This window comes from Pinus tabuliformis, chromosome 6 (assembly GCF_031772625.1).
Source record: "Pinus tabuliformis cultivar Carrire ecotype Pingquan chromosome 6, CPIR1, whole genome shotgun sequence".
Classification (NCBI taxonomy): Eukaryota; Viridiplantae; Streptophyta; class Pinopsida; order Pinales; family Pinaceae; genus Pinus; species Pinus tabuliformis.
The window spans coordinates 109580568-109591463 of record NC_142292.1 but is presented as its reverse complement, the minus strand read 5'-3'; the positions used below and the strand labels follow the sequence as shown (position 1 = coordinate 109591463).

General features: G+C 36.3%; 2 non-coding genes across 2 annotated transcripts; both read left to right on the top strand.

Moving 5' to 3' along the window:
* The first annotated feature begins 1974 nt into the window (after positions 1–1974).
* TRNAG-GCC (transfer RNA glycine (anticodon GCC)) lies at positions 1975–2045 on the top strand. The gene has a single exon. It is a non-coding gene; the product is annotated as a tRNA-Gly (tRNA).
* A 322-nt stretch (positions 2046–2367) lies between these two features.
* On the top strand, positions 2368–2439 carry TRNAD-GUC (transfer RNA aspartic acid (anticodon GUC)). The gene has a single exon. It is a non-coding gene; the product is annotated as a tRNA-Asp (tRNA).
* The last annotated feature ends 8457 nt before the right edge of the window (positions 2440–10896 follow it).

The window sequence follows — 10896 nt, the reverse complement described above, 5'->3', positions numbered from 1 at the left end:
AAAGAAAAAAATGATATCCCCTTCACTTCCAACTAGTTCCTTCGTGATCTCCCCTTTCTTAGTGCTTAGTGCCCTGCTTAGCAAGCACCTAGAAAGTAACTCTTTCTCAGACCACTCTCCTTCATCCACATAAACCTTAACAAGTCCCCTTTAAATGCCAAAGAGCTAAGAGCCTACACATGGCCATGGGTGGTTTATCTGTTGTCTAGCACATGGGGATCCCTTTCACTACAAACCAATCTCTCAACGACCTTCCCTTTCTCAATGCTTAGTGCCTTGCCTGGCAAGCACCAAACAACATACTCTATATTACAGCTAAGGTTTGGGACATTTATGCTCGATTTTATCAGTCTAAAAATGTACCTATGAAATCCCCATATTTTCCCTATCAATCAACAACATTTTTGACACAATTTCTCATCCAAATTTGGTCATCAAACCCATTAGTGAACATCCCTTGCTTTCTAGAGGTGAGAATCATTGCATTCTCTATCTTATTTCCCAAGATTTCACGGATCTCATTTTCAAACTCATGGGTCAATATCATAAGATTCTACATAGATACCTTGTTGATACCTTGGTGTAATAGTTGGGTACCAATCCTAACTACTTCCATAATCCTGGAAGTTGGTAGTTCAATTACCAAATCCTTCATATTAACTATTTTCTTGGGACTTTAGTAACCTTGGATTTTCTAAATATTTGGCTGAGCCAATTAATTTATTGATGGGGATTATTTTAATGGGCTAAGTTTGTTAGCATATCCCCCTTCTAGCTTCCCACTCATGGCTCATGGTTCATTTCAATGCAATGCTCCACCTTTTGATCATATGTTTAATATTTTACATTAAAAATGTAATTGTAGTTGTTCCATGTATTTAACCCATTTCACATTGCATGCTATCACGAAACATGAACATAATAAATTTACAGTACCAATTGGGGGTTAAAGGTTGGGGTGTTACAATTGCCTCTTCTTAAAACTGGGGGTTAAAGGTTGGGGTGTTACAATTGCCTCTTCTTAAAACTGTCTAATATAGTATTGAATTTTTTTGTTAAATATGATAAGCAAAATGAATTGCAATAATGTTCTTCTACCTAATATTTTTTAGGAAGACACTTCATTGTTAGATATTCAAGTTGCCTACACCATTGAGATGCATTAGACTATTTCGACTCTACTACATTGCAAGCCTTTCATATTGGACTTTCATCCAAAAATTATCTTCACACCATCACTTTAAGGGGATCCTTCTTTAAATAGATCTCTTTACTTTTGTCTATTTAGAACTTCTATTACAATATTTTATTTAGTCAACAATGTTTCAAAAAAATCATGATAACTTCATACTCAAATAGGGAGAACTCCCTACACCATGAAATTATTTGTCTCCTAATCTATCAAACAAGGATTTGTTCCAACACTTTAGTTCCATATGCCTCATTCATGAAAAAAAACATGCTCAATTTATTCAAATGTAATATTATATATATTCCTTCTTCAATACCTAAAATGTACCGAGTTGTCTATAATGCGACTTTTTGGAGATTCCAGTGACGGAATCCGGCGGAAGAAATTGAGGTTAAATCTTGATTTGTTGCAGTTAAAATGGTTTTTTAATTGCATATTTGGATTCAGCACCCTGAAAAACCCCTGGGACACTTTGATTGTGCAGAAACTAGCTATCAAACATACGATTCCAATAAATTCCTGCCGGATTTCGACCGGAAAAACCCATCGGAAAAACTTTCAAAAAATCACGTTATAGACAACTGCAAAATGTACTTGCTTTCTTTATGAGCATTCTTTGTACTTTCTGTATTACCTTTTTCCTGCCAGAAATTTCTTATTCTTTCGACGTCAACCCCACCCGTTGGGCGGGAAGTGGAATTGTTTCACTTTCTAATGTGAAACCATAAAACCGAAGACTAAAATTGGATGGAAAATAATTCATAGAAAACTATTTTAAGTTGGCACCAGTGGTCTAGTGGTAGAATAGTACCCTGCCACGGTACAGACCCGGGTTCGATTCCCGGCTGGTGCACAAACAAGGAAGTTGATTTCCTGTTTATATTTTGGTTTTGGTGTTTGTTGGTGCTTTTGAAAATAATGTCCACTGCTCATAATAATAATTTCCTGTTTATGTTTTGGTTTTGGTGTTTGTTGGTGCTTTTGAAAATAATGTCCACTGCTCATAATAATAATTAATTGCTCAAACTGAATGACAAACAAAGCAGTGCTCATAATAATAATTAATTGCTCAAACTGAATGACAAACAAAGCAGTACTGATAGCAATTTCGCTTACCTTTTCCTTCATTTCAGCTTAGATTTGAGAATAATGGCAGAATTGTTTTATCGTCTGCTGTCGTTGTAGTATAGTGGTGAGTATTCCCGCCTGTCACGCGGGTGACCCGGGTTCGATCCCCGGCAACGGCGTCTCCTTTTCTGCTTTTTACGCGGTCCTTTGGCTAAGCAACAAGCCACAATCGCTCGCCAAATGGGCATTCATTCCAGACCAATATTACTCTTAATTTTGTGGTCCAAACGAGCTTTCAAAACTGCACTAAAACATGTGGATGAGATTGGTATACACTAAAAATGAGTCTATTTTTCTGAAAAGAGTCTTTTCGTCACTAAAATAGAATTCAATCATTTTTCCAAAATCTAAGTTAATTTGAATGAATCTTTGCAACCAAAAATTGTATATTGGCCGAAATTATGGTGGACTCCATGTTTAAGACCATAAAAATAGTTTACATTCATTTACTTAAATTCTATGAAGAAAAAACATTAAAAACATTACCCCCTAAAAGATGAGGATATACATAAAAGGAATCATGTGGTCCATTTTATGTTTTGAATCTGGTTGTTTAATTAGCTGATTTGTTCTCCAAATTCTTTTTGGGATATGTTCCAAAATTTTGTTACTCCATTCTGTGGATTTGGCTTTTAAATTCACAGGAAAGCTCTCACGTGGGATAATCTTTAGAAATGGTCCTACCAGCCTGTAGATGTTATCTTTTTTGTTTGGAGGAAGAAACTAAATCACATTTTATTTTTGAGTTTTCTCACGTGGGATAATCTTTAGAAACGGTCCTAACAACCTGCAGATGTTATCTTTTCTGTTTCGAGGAAGAAACAAAATCACATTTTATTTTTGAATGCCTTTCTCAAAGCAGGCAGGAGAAGGAAATTTAGATGAAACAAGGCTTCTCATTTGTATGGAATTTAGATGAAACAAGGTTTGAAGGTCTTATTGTTATACTCAGATGGACCATATCAAATTGTTTCCTAACTTGTGCACATATAATTGGATCAAAATCTATTTCATGTTTTTTTTAAATATATTTTGCCAATCATCAAGATAATCTGATAACTGAATAGTTGGCACAGTAGGATGTTATCGGTTGATTTCAAATGCCATGCATACATTTTTATCCCTTGTAATAAGAGTCAAGGAATAGAGTCCCCAGTAAAGTCTCTACTGCTAAGTCATAAATTTTTTATATATTACTCTATTCTTGCTAAATTATCTTACTCTCATTTACTTAAGCATCTGGATTGCCTAAAACGATGGTATTTTTGAAAACTCGTCTCCCTCTTCTCAGCATGTTGCCATTCGAAAGTTAGTTATCTTGGAAGTTTAACTCCATTCTACAAACAAATCTTCTCAATGAGTAATGTCAAACACACATTACATTTGGGCTTTTTGTTTTTTATGCTGCTGCTAAGAGGACCATTCTACAGGGGGCTCGTGGATCATTTGTCTTTCAGAAACCCATTCGATTAAACAATTTTGATGGACTCATGGCCTTAAACTTCTTTTGCATCATGCCATGGAGAGGGGAACTTTACATAAACAAGTTCATTATCAGTTGGTTATCAACGGGCTGACAGGCACTTTTTCTATGCATAATTATGCATTTCAACCTCTATTCCAAAATATAAAACATAACCCATCAAATTTTTCTCATCTCTCATTTGATCATGTTTTCAGCCCAGAGAAACTAGGAAGCAGACAGCCTCTCCAAAGTTAGATTGGTGTTGGACTGAGACATGTAGAAAGTACAAGAAAAATATCAAGGCGCCCAAATAGAGTATCTTCATGAATCTTGGCTTCAGCTAGCATAAAGCTGATGGCTGGGTTTAGCAATGGACATCTTTTTGGTAATCAGAACTCTATTTATGTTATGGTTTACAAAAATTACTACAGATTTTGAAAGATCTTCCTATGATATTATCTGTTTGCTAAGCTCTTCAGCATTTTGATATTGCCCCTCTTGGACTGATTCTCCAAAGATTTATATCTTATCTGTTCGTTTTGACTGATAAATGCTCTGAGGCTGTATACTGATTGGAATGGTAAAAACATCTACAAATTCTACTTTTGTTATATAAAATAAAATTACCCATTTCTTTTTCTGTGAAAAAAAAAACCAAATTAAAATCCATATCTAAAATGCTCTGAGGGACTACACATATGGTTGCTCTTAAAACCTTTTCATATTTAATAAATCCAACTCTAATATAAAATCACAACGCAAATCATCTTTTATTCCAGTCCATATATTTTTTCAGAAGAAAAAGCACTATATGGTTTATATTATGTAAAAACAGAACTGATATATACAAAAACTGGTGGATCATATATCCCGGATTATGCCCTTGATATCTGAGGGATATGTTCAGAGCATCATCATTATTGGGGAGCATTTAAACATAGCAACATAGCAAAATTATGGACTATCCAGATATTCGGAATTTGGAAGACTGAAGGAGATAGATATATCCTAAAATATTGGCCGTATAGCAAACCAGAAATCTGCAAGCATTTTGTGCTAGGCATAGAGAAAGGATGGATCTCATATGCACAGGAATCCATTGTGATGACCAGATACCATATACCGATTGGAGCATGCATCCCTTTCTTTGACAAAGCATCTGCTTGAACATTTTGATTGCGCTTTATATGCGCAATAGGAAAAGTCACAGAATTCCATAGAGATGAAATCCTGTTCAGCCATCCCGAAAGGCTGTCATTTGATATTTTCTGTTTTCCATTCACATGATCTATGATAATTTTCGAGTCCCCATATACATTTATAGGTCCAATATCCATGAAAGAACAGAAGATGAGCAGACCATGCAGGGCCATGGCCTCTGCCTTATTATTTGACCCGTTACCACCATTTCAGAAAAATGGAGAATTGGAGATCTTTTGAGAAAGATATGAAAACACCACAAGCGCATGTGCCATCCTTTGCCACACCATCAAAATGTTCTCTTGGAAATGAGAGCGGCAGAAGCGCAAAGGAAGCCATCTGTTGATTTTTCTGCTTAGGCATGTTCTGTAGGAAGGAGAAGTAATAAGGAATAATCTTGTCAATAATGCTTCCAAAAGCCTCTCTGTTGTTTTGAAAGATTCTTTTGTTTTTCCACTTCCATATGAACCAAAAAGTAATCAATGGAATGGGACGCCAGTTGAGTCTTTGAGAGCCCCACCACTCGAAGGCTTCTTTTATTGATAGCCCCACCATTCAAAGGCTTCTTTTATTGATAGATGCGAAACAACAGGAAATCCAAAGAAAGAAGCCAATTTCATCCATATTAACTGAGTTTGTGGGCAGTGTAAAAACATATGCAGGTTATCTTCTGAATTTGCAAGGCAGATCAGGCAAATCGATGGACCTTGCCAGCTCCTTTTTTGTAAATTGTTCCAGGAGAGATTTTTGTTATGATATAATAGCCATGAAAATAAAATGATTTTAATCGGACAACTGGCCTTCCATAGGGAGAAAGGAAAAATATTCTGGGAGGGTTCCCTTTATTTCTCTAACAATGATAAGTATATGTCTCTTACCAGAATATTGGACCTGTCTTTCTTTACTTGCCATTCTATACAATCTCTGTCCTCAGTTTTATAAATACCCGCATTCTTCATATTCCAAATAATCCTGTTCCATTGGGCAGCCAGAACACCATCAATGCCCAGATCTCTATCCGATTTCCATAGCGGGATGGCATTCTTCCAACCTTCTATAACCTGAGCCCAGAAAAAGATACCCTTTTGGTGGAGAAGCGTGAGAAGCTGCGGGCTAATATTTGGATCCGAATCAACACTCTTAATGGCATCCAGACCTATAAGGATATTGTTACCATTTTGAAATTTCCATATGAAATTCTTGCGGAAAAAAGGTAGAATTTTCTGGAAGCTCCTCCAAATCGCAGAGCCTTGGGTGGGCCAAGAGAGACCATTTCTGTACCAGAAGTGAATATCTTCATTCCCAAGGTATTTCAATTTGATAATATGACTCCATAAGCTCGTCCCAAAAATCGCCTGCCACAGTGATTTGCATAGGAGAGCTTTGCCAAAGATGCGCAGGTTCAGGTTCAGGTTCATGATTTTGTCCAGACTTGAGAGGTGATATTTTCTCCTTTCTTTACTTCCACCCCAGAAGAAAGAAGCCATTAAGCTGTTTAATTTATTAATTATGGACGATGGGATGAAAAACAAGTGCGCCAAATATACACTGATTTGAGCCAAAACCGCCTAAGATAAAATCATTTTGCCAGCAAGTGATAGACATTTACATTCCCATCCTTGAATCCTTTATAGAATCTATTAATGATCCATGACCAGTCCAATGTATTGTATCTTGTGGGCTTAAGATGATATCCCAAATACTTTAACCCCTCCTTAATGGATACCGCCCGAATATTAAAAAACTGAGAGATATAAACCATATCTTCATTTTCATCCTTACCATAATGAAATGAGGATTTTCTATCATTGACATAAAGACCCGTGGCTCTTTGAAATAAATATATGATTCCATGCATAATATGCCAAGTGTATCTGCAAAGTCTAGCAAACAACAGCACATCATCCACAAAGAGATTGTGAGTATGATAGTTACCTATGGAAATGCAAGGGGGGCCAATTGTTCCATCATTTACCGCTTTCTTGATGTGTAGACTAAGGGTATCCATAACCAAGATAAATAAAATTTGGGATAAAGAGCACCCCTGCCAAAGACCCCTTTCAGCTAGAAAAAAGGGTGTGGGATACCCATTGATTAGGATAGCGTAGTTGACTCCTTCCACGCACGACATGATCCATTTTGTGCACCTGTCATTTAGCCCGATTTTGATGAGTAAGCATCTGAGGTAGCTCCAATCCAGGCAGTCGTATGCTCTTTTTAAATCGATTTTGAGAATGGCAGCGCCTATATTTTTTGTATGCATAGAGTGCATAGCTTCTTGAGCTATGGCTACAGCTTCAAGGATGTTTCTTCCACATAGAAACCCGTGCTGTTCCTTTGAAATATGTTCTGATAACTTTCCTTGGATTCTCTCTGCAATAATCTTTGAAGTGATTTTATAAATGACATTACACAATGAGATCGGTCTATAGTCTGCAAAGGTGGAGGAGTCCTTTCTTTTTGGGATCAGCGCTATATAGGTGGAAGAAATATTTTGATGAATTCTCCCCTGGATTCTGATCTCTTCTACCATACCCAAAATGTCATTCTTCATTATATCATAGAAGTGGAAATCAACAACCTTGAATCCTTCCATCAACTCTCCTCAATTCTGAAAACCATTTGACTCTTTAAAAACCATTTGGACTCTCTTCCTTCTTTAGAAAACCATTGATTTTTCAAATTATTCATAATTCAATTCTGAAAACCATTTGATTCTTTAGAAAAACATTTGGACTCTCTTCCTTCTCTAGAAAACCATTAGTTTTATAAATTCATAATTCAACCATTTAGCATTCAAATTCATTAACATTGTGTGCCTATTGACATCATTATTTTAAACCTTTCACATATTCACTATCCACCCTCAACTTAACTTCAGTGGCATATTAACTATGACAATGGGAAAGAATATTTGTCGACTTACTAGTTCCTTTATTACATGACTTCCGGAGACAATTTTTTTATCTAAATTATTTTTAAGGTCGCCACAATAGAAACGTCAGCCTTAACTAATAGAAAACGCCATGCCGGTTCTAACTATTAATGCATTAAATCAAGATTGGCCGTGATAGTGCCCAAAATAATATAAGGTTCAACACCATTTTCTTTGACAAATAGTCAACTTACTAAATTAAAATCAAGTCATAGTAGATTTTGGGAATATCTTGGAATCTAATGGATAGAGGCGATGTAAAAAAATTGACTTTATTCTTGTATGTCAGATTTTAAAATATTCCTAAAATTTACAATGGAAATAAAACTACCACTATAATCTAAACAATTTATAACTTTCACATTATCACCTTTTCACTTTATCCTTCCTTTAACTAATCCATTTGTCCATACCACCTAGATTCTTGGTGTTTTGATTTTGTAGTATATTGGGTGCATTGTAATGATTTTGATTTCATGGTTCATGGTATGTGATGTTTCCTTTGTCGTTTCCATGTGGCTATGATAAAGGCACAAGGGGTGACAATGTTGGTTTCTAGTTCTTCATTATAATTATAATTAACAATATTTTGGGTGCATTATGAAAATTTTGATTCTATGGTTTATGATATGTGATGTTTTCTTTTTTAATTGATGGAATCTTTCATATGATTATGATAAAGGGCCCATGAATTAATAATGTCGGTGTTTAGTTTTGAGCTTAGTAATAAGTGGTTAATATGATTTGATGACAAGGATTGTTTCAGTTGTAATGTAATTGCAGCTCAGACAATGAAATGCCAATAAGATATCTTCATGAACATCAAAATGCAGTGCTAATGAGATCTACGTGTAAACAATACAATGTTATGCTAATAATAAAGCATAAATGCAAAAGAAAAGTTGTTGAAAAGTGTAGCTTGGGAGGTGCTCCCACAAGTCTGGGGTACTTGACTTGTGAGGATTTGACCCACCTTGTGGGCAAAGTACCCAATCAATTGGGGTTTTGGACCCAAAGTTGTGGGCTTGAAACCCAAAGATATTACTTGTTTATTCTCTTTGTTGTGGAGAGCACCTTTGATGGACAAAAGGGGGCTTTCAAGACAACTTTGGAGAGCTATAAATTTGTGAGGCTGGGGAGAGGCCATTCAACAAAACATAGCAATTCATTCTTGTGATCAACATACGCCTAAGAAAGGAGACGTTAAATGAAGGAGAAGTTGAGCTATGAAAGGGACAAAAGGAAGTTTGTTTTGTGTGTTAGAAAATCAGAAAGGTAGAAAGATTTTCTCATGTTGATAATTACTTGTGATATATTTGTGTTCTTATTACCTTTCTCATGTTCTTCTTTTATCTTTGTTTCATCAAGCAATCATCAAAACAAAACAAGAAGATCAATGACACTAGATGTAGGCACTCAACTAGGGCTAAACCCCCTCTATAGGGGAAAATTGATCCGGATTAGATCCCTATATTGTTTTTCATTCCATCTCGATGAATTTGGAGTGGAAAAAATAGAGGAATAAGCTCACGTGATCATTTTTACCGGCGGGACCCAGTTTGGCAAAATAGGGTCTAAAACCTTCCGGGAGCGTTTTGAGGCATCAAACAGCTTTTTGGGGGGTAAAAATTTGTCACTCTCGCGTGCTTCCGTTTCATGCTATTATACACAAAAAGATCTTTCCAACCGCGCAAACAATGCATCAATCGGAGTCTGTATGCAAAAGTTATGCCACTTAGAAGTTGAGCTTCTTGTTTTCACACCTATAGTTCGGAAAGATGCCACGTTAGCCCCCATTATTCATGGAAAAGGGGCTAGCCACATGATTATGATGTAAAAGACTCTAGAAGAGTCTATATTGTAACTCTAGTTAAGAGTTGATGTAGTCAAAATTAACCACTAGTAGGCTATCAAGTTGTGTTATAACTGGGCCACTAGGAGGAAGAGGCATTCCATTCTTTCAAGAGCATTTGTTCCATAGCTGAGCAAAGATAGCCAGGAGAGATAGGAGGTAGAGCACACAAAGAGGATCTATGCATTGTAGCAACCCATGGGCCACAGACATTACTTCTTTGTACCTGCAGCCATATTTCTAGACAGAGAAAGAGAGCGAAGCATCCTCATCTTTTAGCGGGGTTTTTCTCCCAAAAGGGTTTCCCAAAGAGAATATCTTGTTTCTTATATGTGTGTGTGAGATTATTTTGTCGTTCTTTACTTTTTTGCATAATTTCCATTTGCATGCATGCACTAATTACAGTTAAATCTACAAATCTTAAAGTTTTAATAAAACTGTAATAGTGTAGAATATCATATTTTTAATATAATATTATCATATATGTTGTGACGATTTGTCTGGTGGAATATCCACAGAAGTTTATGGATCAAAAAATAGTCAAACTCTTCCATTATCAAATTCAAGTTGAGATAGACCAAGACCCTAGACCAAAAGAACTTCCTCCTCCACCAAGTAACCTTCCAATATAATTCAACAACCTTAAAGAGTCTCTTCTTGTCTAGCAGCTACAACCCAACAACCCATAATTTTGGCACCCAACAAATTCAGAATTTTGGCCCAGGTTTAGAACTGCAGTTTTTCACCCTCCAACAACTCAATAGCTTCACACATGAGAGAGAGAGAGAGAGAGAGAGAGAGAATTTCGACTTCTTGTGCTTGATAGAAACCTCCTTCTCCTTTGCTAACCCATTCCTATTTTTCCCTTGAATTTTGCACCTTTTTCCTGTCCCATAAATTGTAGATCGAACTTGAGGAGTGAGTGTGTCAAATGAGGTCGAGTTGATGCCTTTATATAGGATATGTTTCCCCAAAGTTAGGTCGACTTGTCCAGTTTGAAGTCGACTAGGTGGAGGAGGCCTCAAAGACCTAATGTACATCAAAATAAATTTGTTTCTTGATTGAAAATTCCCAAGAAGGGTCTATTACATTTTCGGACATGGGCAAGGACACTTTACATAAAC